The sequence below is a fragment of the Acomys minous genome (assembly GCF_964271855.1).
Source record: "Acomys minous genome assembly, chromosome: 17".
NCBI classification, from domain to species: Eukaryota; Metazoa; Chordata; class Mammalia; order Rodentia; family Muridae; genus Acomys; species Acomys minous.
Genome location: NC_140500.1, coordinates 37,637,748 through 37,649,669, shown reverse-complemented (window position 1 = coordinate 37,649,669; position 11,922 = coordinate 37,637,748). Strand labels below are relative to the sequence as shown.

The window sequence follows — 11,922 nt, the reverse complement described above, 5'->3', positions numbered from 1 at the left end:
TTCAAAAGATAATTTCTTACCTAGAACGGGTGTGATTTGGAGCTCACACTGGGAGAAGCTCCCAGAGACCATTTTTTATTGAATGCCAGGCACTTAGCAGTCTGACATTATAGACACTTTTTCTAAGTTAGGTAGCAATGACCTTGTGAACAACTTCATGAGGCAAATGAGGAAGATAAATGGTGAAATTCTTATTTACATTAGTCTTTTGCAATAAATTATCCACATAATTGAAACTGTTTTCACGTGCTGTTTTTTTTTTTTCACACTGAGCAGAAACGGGACAAAGTAAGATCCCCTCTCCTCCTACTGTCCTTTCTCCTGAAACCATGAGAGAGAATAGACATTTCCTCTTCTTATATTGCCTCTTTCAAGCATTTTGATGTAGTTATAGATAATACTTTTCAGTTAAAATTAGAGAAAATCTAAAATCAGTCAAGTGTACTCAGAGAGCTGGAGCTGGGGGCACACATCTGTAATCTTAGCAGGTAGACAGCTGAGGCATAAGGAACTGAGGAATGGGTTTGAAGTTATCCAAGACTGGCAATCCTCCTGCCTCAGCTTCCCAAGCTCTGAGATGCTTTAATCAATTCCATATATAATATTGAGAAATACTAACTGATCATGAATTCTAAATTATGATTAGGAAGTCTTAAGAAAGCTGGGGCTTTTCTTAAGCAACAAGATCCCAGAAATTTTATTTTAAAATACATTTACATGACAAACATTGTTCTGGGACTCTGGGTCCTATAGATAGATTGGTAAACAATACACAAGTAGCCATGTCCTGGTACAAATTCCTATTTACCTGCAGGAGAGACAGACAATAGAAAGTGCCTGAAATATGTAATATGTAGCATGGAAGAATATTCACACACACACACACACACACACTGTATGCTATAATACAGATTAAACCAAAGAGAAGTAATCTACTTGCATACCTAGCAAGATCATTGTAGGCAATAAGAATACTAAGTATAAAGACATAGGAAGTGCAAGGGCCCATTCTAATATATATAAATATATAGATATAGATATAGATATATAGTCTAGAAGAGTGTGCAAGATTCTCTGGAACTGGAGTTATAAGTGCTTGTAAACCGAAGTGTGGGTGTCGGAAACTGAATCTGGGATCTTTGCAAAGGTGGCAAGTGCTCCTAGCTTTCGAGCCATCTCCCCAGCCTTGTTGCCTCTCAGCCTTCACCGCCATCCATCCTGTTGAACTGCCTCTGAGACCTAACGTTCCTGCTGTTGCTTTGCTTGAACTGCCTCATGGTGGCTTCTGTGAAAAATGTTTCCTCCACATTATATTATCTAGTAGTTACGCCAAAGATTTTAACAAACAAACAAAACCACTAGTGTTTATTCTTCCTTCAAAGCAGTTGATTTTAGCATGACACTTTTGTTCAAGTTGCTTTCTAGTTTAAACAGATGGACCCCACTGACTTTGTCTGTTGAAGGGGCTCTTTATTATCAGAATAACAAAAAGGTAAAATCCACGTATTTGTCTAAGCTCACACTGTGGGATCATGAAGTCTACAAGGGGATCAAGCAGATTCACTGCGATCCTTGCAGAAGGTGTCACTGCCCAAACCCATGCTTTGCATCATTGTCTCAAGCCTGGAAAAGGATGATCAAAATTAGGCTATTATTCTAACTTGTTTGGCCTGTACCTTTATCCATTTTCTGGCTGATAAAGTTTGTATTCACGTGGTCACCACACAGAGTGAACTGTAACCTCACTAAATATATAAACTTTAGCTTAATATTTCGTGATAACCTTGTAACCAAACCATTGGTTCAGCCAATCACAGCAATGAAGTGTCAGCCAATCACAGGCTAGCAACAGATCACATGGTACTTTCAGGACCTGCTGCTTGCAGCCAATCAGGCTGTTTCTGAACGGTTTGCGCTCTCTGGCAGTTTAACTGTTGTCCCAGTTTCGCTGCAGGTAGAACAGGTGGGACCTTGTTACTGTAACTGCTGTCAGTTTCCTGTAAGGATATCCACCCAGGAACCAGCAGAGAACCTTTCTGTGTCCTCCAGGGCATTTAGGGGGATTCAGAGGTTCTAGGGCTGCTGGGACTTGCAGCTGTGCTGAAAATGCCTGGCAATAATGAAGCTACAGCCTTGGGGGCCATTGGCCTCCTACTGAGGGTCACATTGGTAACTGTAGCCCAGCCTGAGAGCCCTGAAACACCTGGCATGGGGTGGGGGCTGGCACAGAGACTGACAGCAGAGTTCAAAACAAGGGGGTGCTAGGGGGGGAGTGTTGGGTGTGGGGATGAGAAGAGAAGAGAATGTGGGGACTAGAAATGGGAGAAGGTTGCTAGGTGAATGTGGGAGCAAGGCTTGGAAGGGGCAGGGAAAGCTGGGAATTTTACTATGGGCTCCAGGAAAGGCCCAGGCCTTCAACTTCTCTTCCTCTTTGTCCCAAGGTGGTGGGAGGCCCTGGTCAATGACCTGTCTGGAGGAAGAGTGAGCTACACCAGGACAGGGAATGGAGCAGTGTGAGGCTGCTGCCAGCCAGGCTAAATCTTTAAGATTAACTTCTGGACAGGGAAGACATTTTCTTTCCAGTGCCTCAGGACCTTTCAGCCATTTTGGAAATGGGCATGGTGTCAACTGCAGTAAGATCCTGGTACTGGCAGCTGACTTTTCCTTACCTGGAAGTCAGTAGGTAAGTCGGGGGATCTCTGACTCCACCTGAGGGCTGGGTGTGTACAGACTGCCTGAAGAAAGATGGTTTGGAGGACCCAAGCTCCGTGAGGTCCCTGCCTTCATGGTCAAACCTGCAATGGCTTTGGCGTTACAGAAGAGGCCCTTACCACCAGAGGACATTACAGAAGCCCTCTGTGTGGCATGTACCAGGAAATGACTCGAAAAATTACCTGAAAGAGTATCCAGATTATTTGTCATGTGGACTGTGAATCTCTAATACCTATGCTAACTTTTGTGCTAAAAATGACATTGCTTGATTTTATTGGGGGTGGGGTGGGGTGGAGTGGACCCTTTATTGTGTATGGCATAGAAAAGTGAAAATCACGTTAGAGAGAATGTCATAAGAAACTAAAGCATTGATAGAAAAAAGAACTGGGGTCTGGAGAGGTGGCTCAGCTGTTAAAAGCACTAGCTGTTCTTGCAGAAGACCCAGGTTCAGTTCCCAGCACCCACATGGTGGCTCATGGCCATTCCTAGCTCCAGTTCTGGTGCCTCAGACACCTGACGCTGTCCCCGCCCCCGCCCCCAGGCACCTGGCATGCACACAACCATGCATGCACAGCCTATGCACAGAAAATAAATTTGAAAAGCAATCCCTATGGTGCAATCCAGCGTGTTTTACCTCCTCCACGCATTTCCTGTCATGCAGTATTAACATTCATTTCCCATTTTGTAGCTGAAGCTGTATGTTTCAAGACAACGTAGTAAAGTTTGCCTCACTAGAGGGACCACAGTGCACAAAACCAGAGCCTGCTTCTCTCTGATCTCTCCGTGGTGTTGGAAATGGTATGTAACATGTTCCTAGCATCTGGTTACCATGAGGTTTTTCTGAAGCTTCAGGAGGATCCCCAAGTTGAGGGGCATCTTGGGGTCATGTGATCAGTGTTGAGAGATGGTAAAGTTCCCTAAGGCATCAGTGAGGAGATAACGGGGAGTCCAGTTCCTGAACTAAGGGTACAAGTGCTTCAGGTGTCATCCCAGCAAATGAAGGCAAATTGCTGAAGCCAAGTGAACTCAGAATCAAGAGGTCCCAATGCCTACCTCTCCTAGAGGACATGGTAGCATATTCCAGTGCTTCTGTAGCATGGCTTTGTGGTGATGTGAGCATGTCTTTTGGGGGCTGTGAGTCACTTAGAAGCCACTCTAGAAGAGGTATCATCTTTGAGGCTTCTCCCAGCGTCTGTCTCTGTCAAGGGTGTCTGTGGGAGGTGTGTAAGGGTGTCTGTGATATCTCCATGCACTTGAGCTCGTGTGTTACTTCTGGGTGTTTCAGGTATTACTGCATGGTGTTTCTTTGTTGATAAGAAATCTTTGTGAGTTCTCAGTGTGAGTGAGGCACAATTCTCTGCGTTTTTGTGGAGGTCTGTGGCTGGTCTAGAGGGCTTGGTGAGAGTGACTGTGAGGATGTTTATAAAAGGCCATGGGAGTGCTATGGGCTCTCTGTGGAGGGGTCTGTGAAGGTCTGTGGGGGCCTTCACAGGTCTTTATGGAGGGCTCTGTGAAGGTCTATGGGAGAGAGGGTTTGAGGGGGATCTTTGGCATTCTTTGTGTGGGTGTCCCTAAATGTCAAGGTGGGAGAGTCTAAGGGAAACTTCACGGGTTGCTGTGTAGGAAATGTAAAAGTCTAGGGTGGCCCTGTCTGAGGGGAACCTTGGGTGGTTTTCTTTGGGGGCTTTACCTTAGGCATCTCTAAAGATGAACATGGAAAGGCTGAGAAGATGGCTTATCAGTTAAGAGCACTCACTGAGGACCTGGGTTTGGTCCCTATACTCAGATGAAATGGTCCATAACTGCCTGGAACTCCAGTTCCAGGGATTGGACACCACTACAGGCAGTACAGGTGTGTGGTGCACAGACAGACAGACAGACAGACACACTGTAGGTGTGTGGTGCATATATAGACAAGCAGACAGACAGACAGAAATGCACACACAGGGAAAAGGTGACCATGGTGTTCTCGTAGTGGGAGAATCTGTTGAAGGCTTTGGATACATGGCTGCTCTTGAAGGCTAGATGGAAGTAGACTGGGACTCAGTCAAGAGGACCCTTCCTGGTCTTCTTAGTGACCACTCAGTGGTCTTTGAACAAGTACCTTCCTTTGTGTGAGCCAGTTCTGTAGGCTAGCCTGGTCTCATGAGAAGACAAGGGCTGGAACCCAGAATGACCTGCTGGGCTATCCCAGGTCATGTTCTTGATCATGTTAAATCCCCTCCTCTGCCCTGAGTGTAGTGGTAGAGCCATGTGTGTGCATGGTCACCAGGGTACGAGTCACATTCAGAATCCCTAGGTCTGGCTTTCCCATCAATTAGTGACTCATTCTTTCTGGAGTTAAGAGACGAGAACAGGCAGGGTAGTCAGCAATGCTCTTTGGAAATAGTATTCCCTGCTTGCAGCCTCTGCTCACCCTCAGATAGAGTCAAATGGTCTGTCTGTCCAGGCTTGTGTTTTGGGCCAAGAGCAGGGGTCCTTGGGAGGTGTCAGAGAGAGAATGGCTCACAGCCAGAGGTTTCCTCTCTAGAGTTAGTGCTGTGTCCTGTGAGGGCAGAGGCTTCCTGTCCATGGCAACCATGACTGCACACAGAGGCCTGAGCAGAGGAAAAGGCAGGAGAGCCCTGACCATGGTGACACAGCCCTTAAATGCCATCTTGCAGCCACCACACTGCAGGGATGCAGCTTCAGTGTGGTACCTCCAAGAGGGGGTGTGTGGAGGAATATAAAGCAAGGACTGGGGAGGATGACACTACATCGTTACCCAGGCTGAGCTAAAGGGATGCAGGGCTCAGTTCCCACAGGCTCCATCAGGGAGAACAAGGGTGTCTCTCCTGGGGATATCATTTCTCCCCAGGAAACCCAGGGTGCTGGAGTCTCCTGACTTTTAGCTCAAGGCAACCACAGCTCCAGCATTCCTGAACCCTCTATGTGACATATGAGTTACTGGGCCTTGTCCTGCCTCTGCACACCCATACTTTCAACTGCGCCAATGTAGGCCACAACCAGAGGGGCAGGTTGAGCAAGACCCTGAGTGGGGTCGCTGGAGGGTGGTGCATCTCCACACATGTGAAGGCTTTCTACTTTCTACTTTTGTAGATACTGGGATGGCGTGCCTCCTCGTGCAGCTAGGGGCTATGTATGAGTGTCTCAGTGTTACTGTCATGTCTCTGTGTGCCCTCCACTTCTAGAAGCTGCTTCAAGGACAACCAAATGCTGGCCCTTCCTTGTGCCTGGCTCAGCGCAGACAGAAGCCGCTCCACTGAAAGAGAGACACACCAGGAAGCAGTCCTCCTCCTGGGAAGAGGCAGCTGTTAGTGAACAGCGGGTGTGCGCACATAAGGAAAGCTTTTCCTTTATGGCATGGATTTTTATTGAAAGTTATTTTCTCTGCCAACATGCATGAGAATCTATGGGTTGATCAGACATGCCACTTGACTGAGTGACTCCTGATGGACATGGTTAAGGTAACCCAGAAGCTGTCCCCTAGGGACTATGGGGTAATAGTCTCCTGGGACCAGACTTTCTGGGCAGCAAGGCCTGACTGTTGTCCCTGTCTATGACCCACTTGTTCTCCGCTGGATGGCTGTGGCCCCTGGGGCTGCTGTGATGGCAGCTCATGTCTCTACTTTGTTCTAAGTCATAGTGACCCCTGCTGGTGATGGCGGTAGCTCGGCGATCCTCAGCTTGGCATCTTTTGTAGCAGGCTGTCTCTAATGATGTCATGAGCACCCTACTGCCCCATGTATAGGAAGAGATTCCTGTGGACTTAAGCTCCCTTCTGGGCAGCAGCTGCAGGGACTTCACACTGAGCCAAGTGTATTCCCTCCCCTAGACTGTTAGTTCCACAGTGCAGAACATTCCTAATGCTTCTCTTGAAATGCCTTTCTGAGGGAGACTGTGACTTCTTTGACATGCATAGGGGGTACTTGCTTCCAACAGCGCCTGCCTATTTTCCTGACCTGAGCAAGGACTGGGCTCACAGGCTGGAAGTCTCTCATCCCCGCAAACCCTTCTCTTGCTGTGCTGCTCTGGGCTTTCCATGGCTACCTCTCTCTTAGGTTGTAGAAGTATCGGGCTGTGGGACTCCATCTGAAACCTTCTCTTTGGCGACCAGCTCCTGCTGCTCATGGCTGGCATGAGCAGCTCATTCAGGGCATGGTAGTTCACCAAAGCTACCCTGTGGTTTCTAGATGCACTCTGTAAGATGATCAGAGCCATGCAGAGGGCAGGACAGCTGAGGTGGGGAGTGAGGTGTGGGGGCGGGGAAGACCAGGGGACTGTTCTTGGGACTATTTCATTAAGTGTATACCTATCACTATTGTGCTTTTAGGCCCAGATACCTACATTCTAGTGGGGAGGAAGGGATTTTAATGGTCTCTGGGGAACCTGATCTCATCAGAGTCATTGATAATTCAGGGATGCCCTGCTGTCCTCCATGGTTAATTTGCACTCAGCGGTAATGTCACTGCCACACCCCAAGTGACTCCATGGTCATGGTGGTTTGGTCACTGATGACTGGAACCCTATTTCAGTTTTCATGGTGGTCACTCTTCTTCAGTGCCTTCTGGGACCACACACTCACCCACCTGCTGTGTGTCATCCACCATATTTGTAAGGCTTGAACTTGACTGACGGCTAACTCTCTGGCTTCCCTGGATAGCCATGGTCTGCCAGGCTCTGTCTAGTCATTGTATGTCCCATTGCAGCAGCAAATGGGATTCTTCTCTGAGGTCCCTGAAACCCTGAAGGTGACTAGGAAGAGAGGATTCTGCAAAATGGCAGCTGACATTGGTCTTATCACCTCTCTTATACCTTTTGATGAAGTTTTTCCAGGAACTTGGCAACCTTGGAAAGAAGCACAGATGGTAGAGGTGGGAAAGACAGGCATGGGAATGGATGAGGCTGGGGTGTCCCTTGGTGTAGGGTCCACTGTCTTCAAGGCCTTAAGGTGTGGGCCCCACCTGAGCCTCACAAGATGCTGGGTGTCTGCTGCTTTAGGTGAGGCCCCAGGTCAAGGAAGGAAAGTTCCTTCCTTGTAGGTATTTTCATAAGCTGCCAACTCTTCCAGGATGCTGGGATTGGGATAAGCATGTCAACAGCAGACCATGATCAGCACACACATGGGGGATCCCCCCTGAGTGTCCTGCTACAACTTCCTGGCATAATCAGGGTGCAAGATAGTCTGTAGACGTTTCTTGCTGGAGTCGCTAGACAGGAGCCTTCTGGAGTAACACTCCAGACCTCACCAGTCACAATCTGAACCTTTATCACCTCCAGCATCCTTGCTGGGTGATGCTTCAATCCCAGGTAGATCTTTGGCTTTGCCCTCTCCCTCTAGCCTCTTTATTACATCATTTAGTTTCACCTCCTGCACCTGTCTTAGAGGCTGTTCCAGAGCTTATGGACCTCGCTGTCAGCACATCCTTCTCAAGCAATGGTGGACTTGTCTCTCCCTGAATTTGACACTGCCTTGCGCATTTGTCCTTCCCCCATCCGGCCTGCCCCATCTGAAACAGGGACCTTGGGCTGTTCATGTTTGGTGGCCGCTCTGCTGACTGTGTTTCTCCTTCATTAGTGATGATGGGACCTCAAGAATGACAGAGACTGATATGGAGGTCTGGGTGGCCCCATTGCCCAGGGGAAAGTTGAGAGTGGGGCCCCTGATTGTATCTTGATACCTCCTACCGTTGTCCATCTCAGTCACACCAGGAAGGACAGCTCATCTAGTGGGCACCTTCTGCTGGGATAGAAGGCAGTTATTATATAGCCTAGTCTAGGATGCAGAAGGTTCTGGCTTTTGCTGAGAGAGTATAGGAGTTTGACCTGGGTCTGAACCTTGGCCACAGGCCATCAGTTGGGGCTGACTTCACTGTGCAGTAGCACTGGGAGAGCAATGGAGGTCATGGAGCCTGATGTTGAGGTGAAAAGAAGGAGAGACTGGAATGGAGCTGCCCTAGGGCTGCTGAGGAAGTCTCTCTACAGGCCAGGCCATAGCTAGCAGCAACTGGCTGAGCAGAGAGCATACAACATTGCAGCGCTGGATGCATTTCTGTTCCAAGTGACCCTTCAAGCTCTCAGGGGCGGCGGGGGCGGGGGGGTAAGATGGCTGTTGAGAACTGGAGAGTTGCTCTTCTATTTCATGATGTAGAAGATGACAATGAACTCCCCTGTGCCCAGTAATGAGCTTTTGTGATGGCTGCAGAAGACACAAAAGTGCAGTCCTCTGCCAGTGGTGAGTGGGGTCAAGAGGCCTAGTGGGCAGAACAAGGTCATCACCTATTGCTCATAGGCCCATGACTGCCCTGACCTCAGACCACCCTCCTGTCTTATGCACCATAGTCCTAGTCCACTATGTCTTTTCTTTCCCTACAAGGTAGAGCCCAGGCCTTGGGGTCACATCACAGATCCTGGTGAGAGTTAGGCTGATGCATGGCAAATTCCCTGTATTTGAGTAGTTAAAGACAGGTTCTAAGTTTCTTCTGCTACCAGCTATGTCTAAAGGTTGTATTCAGAGACTGGACAGAGGCTGGGCCCACAGGCTGACAAGACAGTGTCCTTTAGAGGAGGCCAGGAAAACATTGGCTATGGAGCCCCAGCACCAGGGTTCCGGGACTCAGACAGTGATTGCAAAGGTTCAGTGGTCCTATCATTTGTAGGGTGCTTCTTCTACCAGACTCTGTGGCTTCCAATGTCCCTGAATGGGTGAGAAAGAAGGAATCATTTGAAAGAGGAATAGGTCTAAGGGAAGGGAAACAGCTTGTCCATAGAAGGACCTGGAGGCCTCCCTCCAAATTCAGGCAGCATGGCTGTACTCCCTACTCCGTCCCTCTCTCTGAGCATCATCCATGGACAGTTTCATCCCAAGTATAGAACCTAGATAGTGTCCCCAAGTCAGATTGTCTTCTCAGCAGACTGTTTGGCTTCTGCACTTGCATTTTCTGATACATGGCTCTCTGCTCAAGAGCAGGAAAACAGGAGATGGACAGAACCTACCTTCAAAGATAGATTTTTATCCTCTCTTTGCATGCAATCGGCTAACAAGACTCAAAGATATGAGGCTAATGTCATATGGGTGCCAGACAGGTTATCAATCAATGACCAGGGCACTCATCTCACAGCCCATACTGTTAGCCCTGATAACACGATGTTGTATGCCACTCATCTGCCACATAACCCCCAGACAGCAGGATTCATATTCATTTTGTCCAGTTGGACTGAAGCCCTTCGAGAAAGATAAACATTGAACAGCCCCGCAGGACTGTCTCTTATGCACACCAGGAGCCTCTGGCACTTTCTCCAAAGACTGACTCTGTCCAAGCTGCACCCAGATGACCCACTGCCAGAGCTGATAGGTGAGCAGAGCTGTAGGTACAGAATGCCTTAAGTCTCAGGTACTAGGCAACCCTGTGAGGGCTCAAGTGTCTTGTCTACAAGCTGATAGTCAGCTAGCTCATGTCACAATGTGAGGAGTCTCTGGCCTTCCTAACTCATTACCTTGATTATGTGAGTCTGTTCTCTTACTGGTTGTGCCCTGAATGGGCTAAAGAAAATTCCTTGGTGTCACAATGGCCATCTGGTCCTGTGTATCACTTTGCTGTCAGTTCCAGGAATGACATATGGACTCATCTTGTTGGCCAGTGTGGAGTATGCTCCAAGGTTACCCCTTTCCCCACCAGCTGCTTCCACCATGGTGTCTATGGGAAGATGCCAGTGGTGGTGTTTTGTGAATGGTGCAGATTGACTGTGGCAGTTCCCTAGTAATCACTTATTTTCAAGTCCATTTCTGGATGCCTCTAACTTTCTGTTGTATGTAAAAAAAAAAAATGCTGTTATCAAGACAAAATGCATGTTCATCTCTGATGTCACAAGCCTCATGTCACACTGAAAGTTCACATTAATGCCTTGACTGACTGTTATTGTACAGATGATGCTAAGTCATTGGCCTTGTTCCTTGGTCTCCAAGTGAAAAATGGTTGTTTCTCATGTTGCACTAGTGGTTTATGCCATAGCAACACTTGGCCTCACTGTGGCTGTGGGTTCTGTTTGCAAGTCGCATAAGTCACCTCCTGGCTTCTGTCTACCTGATACCACAGCCATCACAAGCTTACTGCAGAAGAAGGTGTGTGAGAATGTAAGAGCCTATAAGGAAGGGTGGAATATTTAGACTCAGGATAATGTGACTGCAGCCATCTTGAGTTCAAACTGCTAGGAGTACTCCAGAATAGTACTAGCTACATTTTCCCACCTATTTTCTTGTAAACTCCAAAGAGATAATCCATTTGAGGGCTGTGTGGAGCTCTCTAGTAGGACCCTTGCTCTAGGAGTGAGCCTCACTGGTTTCAGGATAACCACACCCCAGGGAAGGAGATCCTTCTGTCCTCACTTACATTGATCCCTTGTGACCCTGTGGGCAGTCCACTGCTGCTGCCATCACCCAGGCCTGTGATTCTGTAAGTCCCCCCAATAAACTGTGCCCTGTACAATCCTAGATCTGTTGTGACCTGTTATTCTTCCACCTTTGCCCTCTTGCTGCTATTCATGCACTGGTGGGTCTACAAAGAATTCTCAGGAGATAAAACGGAAGCTTCGCCGTGAGGGCTGGAAGTGCTCCATTTTGACTAGAACATGTTCTTAAAAGTCCATAGCCTTGGTGTTCAGCAGCACATTTCAAGGTACTTCAACATAACTTCTCAGTGCAGAATCTGTGGAATATGTGCCACGTGTGTCCTCAGGTTTGTTTTGCTTTGGTTCTGTGTTCTGAGCATCACACATTAGTTTCAATCCATGTTGCAGGTTACATTGCCACCATACCCAGGCATCCCGCTTACTCTTTCCATAGCCAACATTTGAATTTCTCTCTTGATTCCACTGTCCATGTCTCCCACACTTACACAAGTCCATTTCACATCCCACACTTGGCATCAAAACTACAACATGTTAACATCCAATACATCCCACTCAGGGTCAGGGTCAGGGTACCAGACACACTATACTCGACATTGGTTTATATGGTCCCATGCACATATTTTCCACTTTCCAATGAGGTGGGCACACAACTATCAACCCTTTGATTTCTTTCAGTACCACATTTAATAAATTACAATATTGAGCACTTAATTATAAATAAGGCTTTGTGTGGCATGGCTTTGCCTAAGTGCAGTTAAAGTGTTTTGAACACAAGATAGGCAGGGCTGAGCTATGATGGTT

The 11,922-nt window shown here is 47.8% G+C and overlaps 1 long non-coding RNA gene across 2 annotated transcripts; it reads left to right on the top strand.

The window, feature by feature from the left end:
* The first annotated feature begins 1,969 nt into the window (after positions 1-1,969).
* LOC311588688 lies at positions 1,970-11,231 on the top strand. 2 transcript variants are annotated; one of them, XR_014776296.1, is made up of 4 exons: positions 1,970-2,169; positions 2,442-2,683; positions 3,401-3,510; positions 5,904-11,231. It is a non-coding gene; the product is annotated as an uncharacterized lncRNA (long non-coding RNA). The 2 variants fall into 2 exon arrangements; XR_014776297.1 differs by having other exon boundaries at positions 1,970-2,683.
* The last annotated feature ends 691 nt before the right edge of the window (positions 11,232-11,922 follow it).